The sequence below is a fragment of the Spinacia oleracea genome, chromosome 2 (genome assembly GCF_020520425.1).
Source record: "Spinacia oleracea cultivar Varoflay chromosome 2, BTI_SOV_V1, whole genome shotgun sequence".
Classification (NCBI taxonomy): Eukaryota; Viridiplantae; Streptophyta; class Magnoliopsida; order Caryophyllales; family Amaranthaceae; genus Spinacia; species Spinacia oleracea.
This window is the reverse complement of record NC_079488.1, coordinates 53,706,091-53,719,185: the sequence shown is the minus strand read 5'-3', so window position 1 is coordinate 53,719,185 and position 13,095 is coordinate 53,706,091. Positions and strand designations below refer to the sequence as shown.

At 35.7% G+C, this 13,095-nt stretch overlaps 1 long non-coding RNA gene across 1 annotated transcript; it reads right to left on the bottom strand.

The window, feature by feature from the left end:
• Positions 1 to 10,327: 10,327 nt before the first annotated feature.
• Positions 10,328 to 12,850, bottom strand: LOC130467859 (uncharacterized). The gene is made up of 4 exons (XR_008927831.1): positions 12,439 to 12,850; positions 12,228 to 12,350; positions 11,509 to 11,573; positions 10,328 to 10,554 (listed from the first exon to the last, which is right to left on the bottom strand). It is a non-coding gene; the product is annotated as an uncharacterized lncRNA (long non-coding RNA).
• Between the last annotated feature and the right edge of the window lie 245 nt (positions 12,851 to 13,095).

The following is a 13,095-nucleotide window of genomic DNA, read 5'->3' as shown; positions in this document are numbered from 1 at the left end:
TAATATTTTCGGTTAGGTAGGCAAGAATATTGGCTGATTTTTCTGCTTAAAAATCTTAGTTTTGAATACTTAAAACTTGTGTATAAATAATGACCCCTAGGCCTTTATTTATAGAGTTATGGAAAAGGAATCGTAATCCTAGTAGGATACGAATTAATTGAAATTAGAATCCTACATGAATTCTATTTAATTAATTTATCCAATTTAGGAATAGAAATTTAATCATACACTGACTCTTGTAGATTTAGGAATCACGCATGAGCACAAACTCACACACACACGGCAGCCACAAGGGCTGCCCATGCGCGTGCGAGCAGCAGCCCACGCAGCGCGGCCCACGCACCCGTGGCCTTGGCGCGCGCTGGGCCTGCCTTGCGGTAGGCCTGGGCGCTGCCTTGGCTGGGCTTGTGGCGCGCGTGCTTGCTGGGCGATGGCCCGGCTTCGTGCTGGGCCTTCGTCCGGCAGGCCTCGTCCGATGCTAATTCGTACGATACGCTTCCGATTAAATTTCCAGTTCCGGAATTTATTTCCGATACGAACAATATTTAATATTTCCGATTCCGGAATTAATTTCCGTTTCGAACAAATATTTAATATTTCCGTTTCCGGAATTATTTTCCGATTCCGGTAATATTTCCGATTCTGACAATATTTCCGTTTCCGGCAATATTTCCGATTCTGGTAATATTTCCATTTCCAATAATATTTTCCGATACGTACCATGTTTCCGTTTCCGGCAACATCTACGACTTGGATAATATTCATATTTCCGATACGATCCATATTTCCGTTTCCGGCAATATCATCGTTTCCGGAGTATTCATTTCTTGCCTGTGACGATCTTAGCTCCCACTGAAACCAAGATCCGTCGGTTCCGAATATTCATAGATGGAGTATCTAATGCCATTAGATACTTGATCCGTTTACGTACTATTTGTGTGACCCTACGGGTTCAGTCAAGAGTAAGCTGTGGATTAATATCATTAATTCCACTTGAACTGAAGCGGCCTCTAGCTAGGCATTCAGCTCACTTGATCTCACTGAATTATTAACTTGTTAATTAATACTGAACCGCATTTATTAGACTTAACATAGAATGCATACTTGGACCAAGGGCATTATTTCCTTCATTCTCATCACCCCAGGTAGATTTGAGAGATCCAGATATGGTAATATCCGTGAACATACTTGGTCATCACCTAGAGAATGTGGATTTTATTTAACAGTCTCTTTTTATACGCTTTAATTGGGACAACAATGATGTGCAGGAAATGAAGCAGGTGAACCAGGTTCTTCATACAAGTGATCACACCAACATATCAGCGGAAGGCCCAAGTCCTATCTACCTAGACTGCTTGAGTTCCCTAACTCCATTGGAAAGACAAATATGCCAACATATAGCTCGAGAGAACACCGGCTACCATGCATACTGGCCCCCAGGTTACCAAATGTACCTCACATTTGGAGAATCGCATGTTGTGTACCCAGACTCAAGAGTTACAGGCCACGTACGTATTACTATTGGCGTTGAATAATCTAATAGTATCAAATTGTTTGTTAACACAATTTTTTAATTGCAGTTTATTGACATGTACTTGTATGATCTGGAACGTCGCGCAACGCATGAAGGGAATACGAAGTTGATTTTTCTGACTTTATTCCAGGTAAAATCTGTAAACAATCTATTAAGAATACTATATTTGGGTCGTTTTATTTAGGCGTGAGTTCTATTGACCAACAAACCAAACGTTTCTTATAGGCTGTTGTTCTGAAAAATGATGTACGTAACGCGTATATGGCTAACGAAAACTTAATTCAACATGCTTGGGAACGTACCGCTTCATATCTACCTGATGATTTGACCCAGATTAGCACGGTTTGCACAATTGTTCAATGCCGTTCTTTAAATTGCAACTAGTTATTGTAATAATTTTGTTTGTTTGGTGATTGTAGGTGTATATTCCTGCATATGATTTCAAGCAAAGGAATCTAAACTAACTGTAATTATCAGTTTCAGTGTTGCGACCTTGAAAGAGATCCTCTTCAGGGGGATCTTCTTTAGGTTCACGAATACCGAACTTCAATTTGAGTGATGTATATACCTTATCGTGAATGTCGAACATCACTTCCTTAGTAAATATATTCGGGTACAGATACCTTAACATCGACTCGACCATGCCAACCCGTAATGCAGTTTCAAAGGTGAACATAGTAGGATGTACCTCCTTGATACAATTCTTTGGATCTTCACCTTGAACCTGCATGTCCAGTTCACCAATACCTTGATTACTCACTGCACCAATACCTTCTTGGGTACCATCCGGCTGAACCCATACAGAGTTCAACTCATCATATGTACACTTCATATTTTTGGTGAGCGTAGAGATAGAAAATGTATGACATGCACTAGTGTGCGCAACATCCTTACTAGTATCAATCTTAAAGTGTCTAAACACCTTTGTCAACCACATACCATAGGGCAGATTATTTGTCCTGCTTTCTTTATGCGCACTCCGAATATTATTGATAATCATTCTAGGGAGAATCATCTTCTTTTTCAGAAGAATGCAAAACATAATAAAGACATCAAGGTAAGTCAGGGATGACTTTCTATCGGGATGAGGATTGAGGGTTCCATGAATTAGTCAGTGTAGTAGTCGATTTAGCGGTGGCAATTCTTGAATGAGAGGCTTAGTGTCTCTCGTGGAATCATCGTCATCAAGCAAGGCCTTCACGCAATCTTGGATTTTAAAATATGTATGTTTACTCCAAGACAGCCCAGGATCATCATAGATGTAACACCCCGGCAATTCTCTCTTTTCTAAAAGAACATTTTAATATAAAACGTAGAGAATTATCAAGGCATTATCGCCCGTGTGAAAACGTAACGGCTTATTCAGAATTTTGCAGCGGAAAACATAAAACTAACTGTAGGTTTATAAATAATCATGTTCAGAATAAATCCCAAAAACCAATCAACGAAAAACAAAGTTAATGTTACTAATTCAATAAGTTTTAGAGTCCACTTAAACAAACCAAATCCAACTTAGAAAATCAAATGAACTACAAGCTCTCTAATCCCGATCCCAATGATGCATCATCTTCAAACCTGTAGATGGGCAACGCTTATTGATCCTTAGAGACTGCTCACCAAAGATGGGTCATCACAGGATCAATAAGGCATAGCCATGATCAACACACACAAACAAAGCACGTAATCAGCAAAGCTGAGTACTACATACTAAAGCAATAATAATCCTAACATGATACTATTAAACATAATTAAGGGCAGACAAAGCATGATAATCTGACGACCATACTTAACTAGACTAGGCTAGACTGGACTAGACTTTTATAACAATAATATTATTTTAATTGAAATAGGCAATGGACCGAGTTTTCTAGCTAGACGAGGTACGGGCGCGACTCCGTAACCTCAGTGACCTGCGATATCGAGGAACGTTTGACTGAAAATAGGACGCGGTGATCAATCCGGTCCGAATGAAAGGCCATGGGCTACCACCATGAACCCCAACTCCTGTTTGTCCGTCACTTTAGACGTGCACAGTCTAAAGCTATTGCTACTCAGTTTCACTTTACATGATTTACAAATTGACACCCTGTTATGACTCAACAATCACATAAGGCATGCAACTCACATTTATTTATAACTGTTTTTATCTTGGAATTGAGTAAGTGATCACAAGGCATCAAACAAGACTCATTCCAATTAACTCCAATCTTTTCTTTAATACTGATCAACCCCTGAATATGGGTATAAGGTTTCAACTTACTAAATAAGGTCCTCCGCCCTCATAAAGTAGTGAAAAGCTAAAAGGGAACAACAATTAACTGATCTGAATTATATACTAAATAATCTAGTGTTCCCAATCAAACATGTTTGCATCAATCTTCCATACTAACATGTTATAATCCTCAAAATGCAATAAAAGTTTAATATGTTCATCCAACAGTATCAAACATGCCATTTCAACCTGACTAAGTTCATCAACAACATTAACATAACCAAGTTCATCAACAATTCAACATGGTTTCAACAATTAGCACACATTCCAAGCACACAGGTATGTACGTACCTTGTGTAAACAAACTGATAGGCCACTTTAACACTTACAAAAGTCGCCTAAAGAGAATTCTCCGCCTAAACAACCAACAAGTAATCTCAATCAATTTCTAATCATTGGCAACCATAATAAAGCATTCTAAATGCATCCTAAACATATTTAGAACTTTCCCCAATATCAAAACTTAAACATTTGCTTTCCTAGCATCATAGTTATTGAACTAGTGATTGAAATTCGTTGAAAACTTTTTGCAAACATCGTACTTTAAATTTTCAGCAATATAAATTCATTTAAAAGCTTCACCAAGGTCAATCTACGTTCCCAGTATCCCAAAACAACCAATTCAATAATCCATACTCAACCTACCATGATTAATAATTATAAAAACCTTGAATTTCATACTTTAAACAATCAAAAACCAATATTTCAATGTAATTAGATAATCTGAAAATTAATAACTTTATTATAAAATTCATATAATCTTAAATTTATAATTTAAATCACAAAACCCATAACTTTAATTCAAGAAAACATAATTCAAATTAATAAATCATGATAAAGCCCTAACTTAATTTTAATTAATCAAAACTGAAAATTAATTCGTTTTTAATCTCAACATCAAATCTGAAAATCGTATTTACCATAAAAATTACAAATTTAATTTAAGAACATAATCTAAATTAACAAGCTTTAATTTAAAATAATTAGTTACTTAGGGTTTAAGAAATAACCAAGGATTAAGGAGAGAGAAGGGTTGGACGGCGGGACGGCGGTGGCTCGCGGCAGAGGTTCACCGGCGACGGTGGCTGGGCGCGGCAGAGGTTCACCGGCGACGGTGGCTGGGCGCGGTGATGCTGCGAAAACGACAAGGCTAAGCTAACGAAAACAGAGGGGGAAAAGGAACGAAGAAGAAAGAAAGAACAAGGGGAGGAGGAGAGATACCGAACGGCGGTCGGTGGTTGGAACGGCGGCGCGGTGGTGGTTGCTGAGGCTGCTGTGTCGAGAGGATGAAGAAGCTCTATTTCTTTTTTTCTTTTTTTTGTTTCACGTGAATGAGGAAGGAGAAGAGAAGGAGGGTTTTATTTTGTTTTACATGAATTAGAAAAGAGAAGGGAGTATGGTTTTGGGGTTTTGTTGGTTTGGGCTTTGCCCAATTGGGCTAGGAGTAGAATTTAGAATTTAGGATTTGCTTTCTAATTTCAATAGAACGTAATTTCAAAATCCGAATTCGTTTCAACGTAAAATTCAAAAATCAATTTTGATTTCATAAATTATTTAAAATATTCAAAATGTAATAACATAATTATATTTTAATTACATATTCATTTCTAAAATTCGTAAATTTACATTTAAATATATTAAATATACGTTAAAGTATATAATAAAATATAATAAAATTACGGGGGATTACAATCTACCCCTCTTAAAAGAAGTTTCGTCCCGAAACTTGACACGGAAATTCACATATCTTTCCAAACTTTTCAACTTATTCTTATTGTAGAAGTACTTTGTGCCACTCTTGTGCACTCTTTTGCCAACTAAGCGTTACTTGCAATACTCAAGAACACATTTTCTTATGCGGAGGATCTATTTACTTGCATCAACACGTATAATTTGTTAAAATAAGCATAAAAATGCATAAAAACACCATAAAAATAGGTAAAAAGCGCGAATTTATATCGCATTCTACCCCTCTTAAAGAAAACGAGTTACGCCCTCGTAACTCATCTCAGGGAATAACTTTGGATATTTCTCCTCAACGAATTATGTCCTCAATACAATATTCTCACTAAACTCATTCCAACAAGTAAGACTTCTACAATTCTTTCCATACAATGCCTCAACATGTGTCATCGTAATGCTTGCATGGTGACTATTGACGCACGAAAATTCAATTACCCTTAAAATCCATAACACACGTTCTCAACATATATTCCGTTAGTAATCTTAGTCTGTCTATCGTTTGCAGGGTGGAAAGAAATACTCATTTTCAATGTTGTCCCCAAGATTTAACTGGACCTTATTGCCAAAATTTCGGACTTTTGTTCTCGGTAAGGATCTTACAAGTTGCCCTATAAAGGTAATGTCTCCAAATATTCGTAGATAACACCATATCAGTTAACTCTAGGTCATGGGTTTGGTAATTAGCCTTATAAGGTTTCAATTGACGCGACAACAGCTAAATCTAGAAAGCTTCCTCACATTTCTCACTTCACTTGAAATTCGATTCCTTTTTCATCAAGTTGGTCATTGGTTTTGCTTACTTCGAAAAGTCTTTCACAACCTCCTATAATGGTCATCTAGGCTTAGAAAACTTCAAGTATCGGACACGTTCATTTGAGTAGGTCACTCATTCACAGCTTGAATCTTAGCATGTTCTACAGAAACTGCTTCTGTTCAAATTTTCCCTTGTTACCGAACCTCATTACACTTTTCATGGGTGTATAACTTTTGGGCTTAACTCTTAGCTCTTGCATCAATTCATGTATTTCTTTTCATCTTTTCCAGACAACAATGATTTCTAACGATCCTGGACCACTCAAATCGTCTCTTAGATTTATTCCCTTACGTAACATAGTTCTCAATCAATTTAGTCCTTCACTTTTCCGTCGGTGTCACTTATACACATATGACTTCAAGATTTGTATACTTTATCTAATAAAACTAGATTCTTCCTAAGCGTCTCCAAGTAATCCTCAAGTGTTTGTCATGCTCTTTCTCATTCCTTGAATAAATAGGGATATCATCAATAACATCATAACGAACTTAATTCGGAATTCGTAGAAAATCTCATTCATCAAATCCATAATTAATGCAGGTGCATTGGTTAACCTAAAAGACATTATTCTAAACCCACAATGACAATACGAATCCTAATGAGGTCTTAGGCCCTTATCAGCTATTCTAAATTGGTGGTACTTCAAACACAAATCAGTTTTCGAGAACACACTCGCCCAATTCAATTGGTCTAATATGTCATCTATCCTAGGCAAGGGATACTTGTTCTTGATGGTGTTTAGCTCCCTAAAATCGATGCATAATTCCATACTCTTGTTTTTCTCCTTAACAAACAACACAGGAGCTCCCCACAGTGATGAACTAGGTCTAACATACTCCTTAACGAAACAACTCTTGCAATTGTGTCCTAATTAGATCATTTATAGGTGTCGTTTCAGGATTTAACTCTATAGTGAACTCAAATGCTCTAGCTGGTAACATACTTGCAATTTCACTCGGAAACACATCAATGAATCCACTCACAATGGCAACATCCTCGAATTTAACTCCAACCTCTTTACTCACCTCTAACACACTACAGAAAAATCGTTCACACTCTCTATTCATCGATTTCCTCACTTGCATTACAGAAATAACTAAGGTTCTTGGACTTCTCAAAACATCTACATGAGCTCAACCTTTCAATAGAGTTCCTTAAACTTACTTTCTAAATTTCATAGTCTACCTTAGCCTTGTACAAACTTAGCCAGTCCATCCCCAGAATTACATCCAGGTCCCTCAGATTAAACTTTTATCAAATCAGAAGGGAAAACGCAATCTTTTATCTTCAAAGGCAAGTTCTTCCATAATATACACCTTATGGTTACACCAGTAGGCATAATAACAGGTAAATCAATCATTCAAAATCTACTAACTTCAGACTCTTAATGACAGATGACAAAACAAAAGAATGAGTTACTCCCAAATCAAACAACGTTTCAACTAGCACAAAGTTAATAGGAAAAGTAACATGAACTACGCCTGCAGAATGTTCGGCTTCATTTCGACTCATCAAGAATAGTTTACCCGGTGCCTTATTATGGTTGTTGTTCTCATTGGAAGACTTATTGTGGTTCCCTAGGTTATTCTGCGACCCTATAGGCTTCGAACTCCAATTTCCGGATTGGTTAAACCCTGGTTTCCCTTGGTTTTCCCCAACATTTTACTCTTTTCTTTTCTCCCTAACAACAATATTTTTCTTGTCCCTTCTAGACTAGAAACCATAAATATGAGCAGCTTTCCCATACACAATATCCAAGATGTAAAGGTTTCCACACCTAATCCTAATTGGATCTCTCAGCAGTGCTAAGCCTAACTCTATTCTCTCTCCACCATAAATCAGCTTCATCTTTCAAATACATGACAACTTGACCCACTCTCATATTCTAAGGACAGTTCACAGTCTCAAACAATTTCTCAAACTCTCTAACCTAGTTCTCTAAAAAGTAAGATCAGTTTTCCCCTTAAAGTATGGTGATTTAACTTTGGCTAGTCTCTCGAACATGTTCCCAGCAGAATCAGAACGCTCAGTTCTCTCTTGGGTCAGCTTTTCCGCCAAGAGGCGAATAGCAACAACTAAGTCATTATTATTGGCCATTCTATAACACGACCTGAAATTAATATACTGTATCTTAGGTTCTAAACACTACTTACATGTCATTCTATATCAAGCAATATTTGATTTGACCATAGAGATCGCCTCAATAAACAATATTCACATAAAATCTTTTACGAAGGTGCAACAATCATTGCAAAATAATTCTCCTCTATCATTTGCGAACGACATTCACATAAAGGACATCCGATCGAGGGAAACAAATCAAATTCAATCATCACAAATAATAATAATAAAAGAAATATTCCTCTTCGCGTGCCCAAACTAAATCATTGACCACTTGGATAATTAAATATTTAACTTTAATTCCTCAAAAGAAACTTGTATTTCCTAAAGAAAATTTTATTCCTCAAAACAATATTAATAACAATTTCTAAACCACAATAACGTACTTGTCCTCAAAATAAAATAAAAGCGCTATGCAATAAATTTAAACTACCGTTGGGCGACTTGTCCCACATTATTCCCAACATAAATAAATAATGAAACAATCCTAGAGGGAAACATTATCAATCTTGTTCTTTGATTCCTTATAGCTTTCTAGAGTAAAGGGCTCGTATTTAAATTCATCATCATCCTCGGTATTAAAATATTAAGCTAGTTTTCTCTGCCTTGTGGATCTTCGTAGCCTTTGAGACTGAGGTCATCCTCTAGCTTAGTATCACTACATTATAAATATCAACTCTAGTGTGCCTTCTAGCACGGTCAAACTCACGAAGGGTTTCCTCATCCCTATCAGGGTCTCCTGTTCTTAATATATGATGCATTCTGCGTTCAACGCTGGTGTAACTATTAATGTCAGACTCATAATCCATTTCATTCTCATGATCACTTAGTACAATTGGGTTGCTCTTGAATCATAGGAAGATATTCACATCTAAACACTACTTTCTCACAAAAATATCAGTTGTCTCTATATCGATCTTTCTCGAGAGATCCTATATTGGTGTACTTGGAAAGGAATATTTTATTCCTGAAACAAACAACTTAAGATCTTACTAACGATTTCCCAACCAAAGCATAATCAGAATTCAATAAAACAATAAGTTTGGTGGAATCAAACAATTTCTATGCACATTTACATGCAACACTTAAACATTTAACACATGCACATAGCAATTAACTTCTTATGTTAGCAATTAACTACTAATGCACATATAATTCTATCCTATATGCCCTTTCCTATATTACCCATCTCTCATAATAAATCATAATAGGTCAAACATTGAAGAATTTAAAGAATAAAACAAGAACGATTAGTAAGAAAAAGTTTATTAAACGAATTAATAATAAACGAATAAATAAAATAAAGAATATTTTTTTTTTTTTTTTTAAAAACGAATAATTAATAAGAAATTTTTATTAAACGAATAAATAATAAACGAATACATATTTATTAAGCGAATAAATATTAAACGAATAAATATACTTAAGGAATAAGATTTTTTTATTTTATTTTTTTCGAATATATTTAATTTAATTTCGAAAATAAAGAAAAACGTACTTAATTCACATAAACAAAAAGTTTCGAATAAATAAGTTAATTCCGAACTTAAATAAGAAATATTATATACTTTCAAACAAAATAAAATGAATTTGGTCCCCAAAAAAAAAGTACGCATTTTTGAATGATGTAATACGTAGAAGAGGAAATTCGTTTTAGGAAAATAGCTAGTTTAGGCGCCTAAAATCATTGAAGTAAAACCATAAGCTTCTAGATACCACTTTGTAACACCCCGGCAATTCTCTCTTTTCTAAAAGAACATTTTAATATAAAACGTAGAGAATTATCAAGGCATTATCGCCCGTGTGAAAACGTAACGGCTTATTCAGAATTTTGCAGCGGAAAACATAAAACTAACTGTAGGTTTATAAATAATCATGTTCAGAATAAATCCCAAAAACCAATCAACGAAAAACAAAGTTAATGTTACTAATTCAATAAGTTTTAGAGTCCACTTAAACAAACCAAATCCAACTTAGAAAATCAAATGAACTACAAGCTCTCTAATCCCGATCCCAATGATGCATCATCTTCAAACCTGTAGATGGGCAACGCTTATTGATCCTTAGAGACTGCTCACCAAAGATGGGTCATCACAGGATCAATAAGGCATAGCCATGATCAACACACACAAACAAAGCACGTAATCAGCAAAGCTGAGTACTACATACTAAAGCAATAATAATCCTAACATGATACTATTAAACATAATTAAGGGCAGACAAAGCATGATAATCTGACGACCATACTTAACTAGACTAGGCTAGACTGGACTAGACTTTTATAACAATAATATTATTTTAATTGAAATAGGCAATGGACCGAGTTTTCTAGCTAGACGAGGTACGGGCGCGACTCCGTAACCTCAGTGACCTGCGATATCGAGGAACGTTTGACTGAAAATAGGACGCGGTGATCAATCCGGTCCGAATGAAAGGCCATGGGCTACCACCATGAACCCCAACTCCTGTTTGTCCGTCACTTTAGACGTGCACAGTCTAAAGCTATTGCTACTCAGTTTCACTTTACATGATTTACAAATTGACACCCTGTTATGACTCAACAATCACATAAGGCATGCAACTCACATTTATTTATAACTGTTTTTATCTTGGAATTGAGTAAGTGATCACAAGGCATCAAACAAGACTCATTCCAATTAACTCCAATCTTTTCTTTAATACTGATCAACCCCTGAATATGGGTATAAGGTTTCAACTTACTAAATAAGGTCCTCCGCCCTCATAAAGTAGTGAAAAGCTAAAAGGGAACAACAATTAACTGATCTGAATTATATACTAAATAATCTAGTGTTCCCAATCAAACATGTTTGCATCAATCTTCCATACTAACATGTTATAATCCTCAAAATGCAATAAAAGTTTAATATGTTCATCCAACAGTATCAAACATGCCATTTCAACCTGACTAAGTTCATCAACAACATTAACATAACCAAGTTCATCAACAATTCAACATGGTTTCAACAATTAGCACACATTCCAAGCACACAGGTATGTACGTACCTTGTGTAAACAAACTGATAGGCCACTTTAACACTTACAAAAGTCGCCTAAAGAGAATTCTCCGCCTAAACAACCAACAAGTAATCTCAATCAATTTCTAATCATTGGCAACCATAATAAAGTATTCTAAATGCATCCTAAACATATTTAGAACTTTCCCCAATATCAAAACTTAAACATTTGCTTTCCTAGCATCATAGTTATTGAACTAGTGATTGAAATTCGTTGAAAACTTTTTGCAAACATCGTACTTTAAATTTTCAGCAATATAAATTCATTTAAAAGCTTCACCAAGGTCAATCTACGTTCCCAGTATCCCAAAACAACCAATTCAATAATCCATACTCAACCTACCATGATTAATAATTATAAAAACCTTGAATTTCATACTTTAAACAATCAAAAACCAATATTTCAATGTAATTAGATAATCTGAAAATTAATAACTTTATTATAAAATTCATATAATCTTAAATTTATAATTTAAATCACAAAACCCATAACTTTAATTCAAGAAAACATAATTCAAATTAATAAATCATGATAAAGCCCTAACTTAATTTTAATTAATCAAAACTGAAAATTAATTCGTTTTTAATCTCAACATCAAATCTGAAAATCGTATTTACCATAAAAATTACAAATTTAATTTAAGAACATAATCTAAATTAACAAGCTTTAATTTAAAATAATTAGTTACTTAGGGTTTAAGAAATAACCAAGGATTAAGGAGAGAGAAGGGCTGGACGGCGGGACGGCGGTGGCTCGCGGCAGAGGTTCACCGGCGACGGTGGCTGGGCGCGGCAGAGGTTCACCGGCGACGGTGGCTGGGCGCGGTGATGCTGCGAAAACGACAAGGCTAAGCTAACGAAAACAGAGGGGGAAAAGGAACGAAGAAGAAAGAAAGAACAAGGGGAGGAGGAGAGATACCGAACGGCGGTCGGTGGTTGGAACGGCGGCGCAGTGGTGGTTGCTGAGGCTGCTGTGTCGAGAGGATGAAGAAGCTCTATTTCTTTTTTTCTTTTTTTTGTTTCACGTGAATGAGGAAGGAGAAGAGAAGGAGGGTTTTATTTTGTTTTACATGAATTAGAAAAGAGAAGGGAGTATGGTTTTGGGGTTTTGTTGGTTTGGGCTTTGCCCAATTGGGCTAGGAGTAGAATTTAGAATTTAGGATTTGCTTTCTAATTTCAATAGAACGTGATTTCAAAATCCGAATTCGTTTCAACGTAAAATTCAAAAATCAATTTTGATTTCATAAATTATTTAAAATATTCAAAATGTAATAACATAATTATATTTTAATTACATATTCATTTCTAAAATTCGTAAATTTACATTTAAATATATTAAATATACGTTAAAGTATATAAATAAAATATAATAAAATTACGGGGGATTACAATAGATCCCCTCATGCGGAATGCCGAGAATATGTCCCAGCTTCTCGTCATCTAGATAAATCGTGACGCCTCTCACCCATGTACGAAGAAACCCTTCCTTTTTACCGAAGGGCTCGATGTGGGTGTATAACTCTCTCACAAGATCTTCCCATACCGTCCCTTTATACTGTAGGAGGACATCCCATCC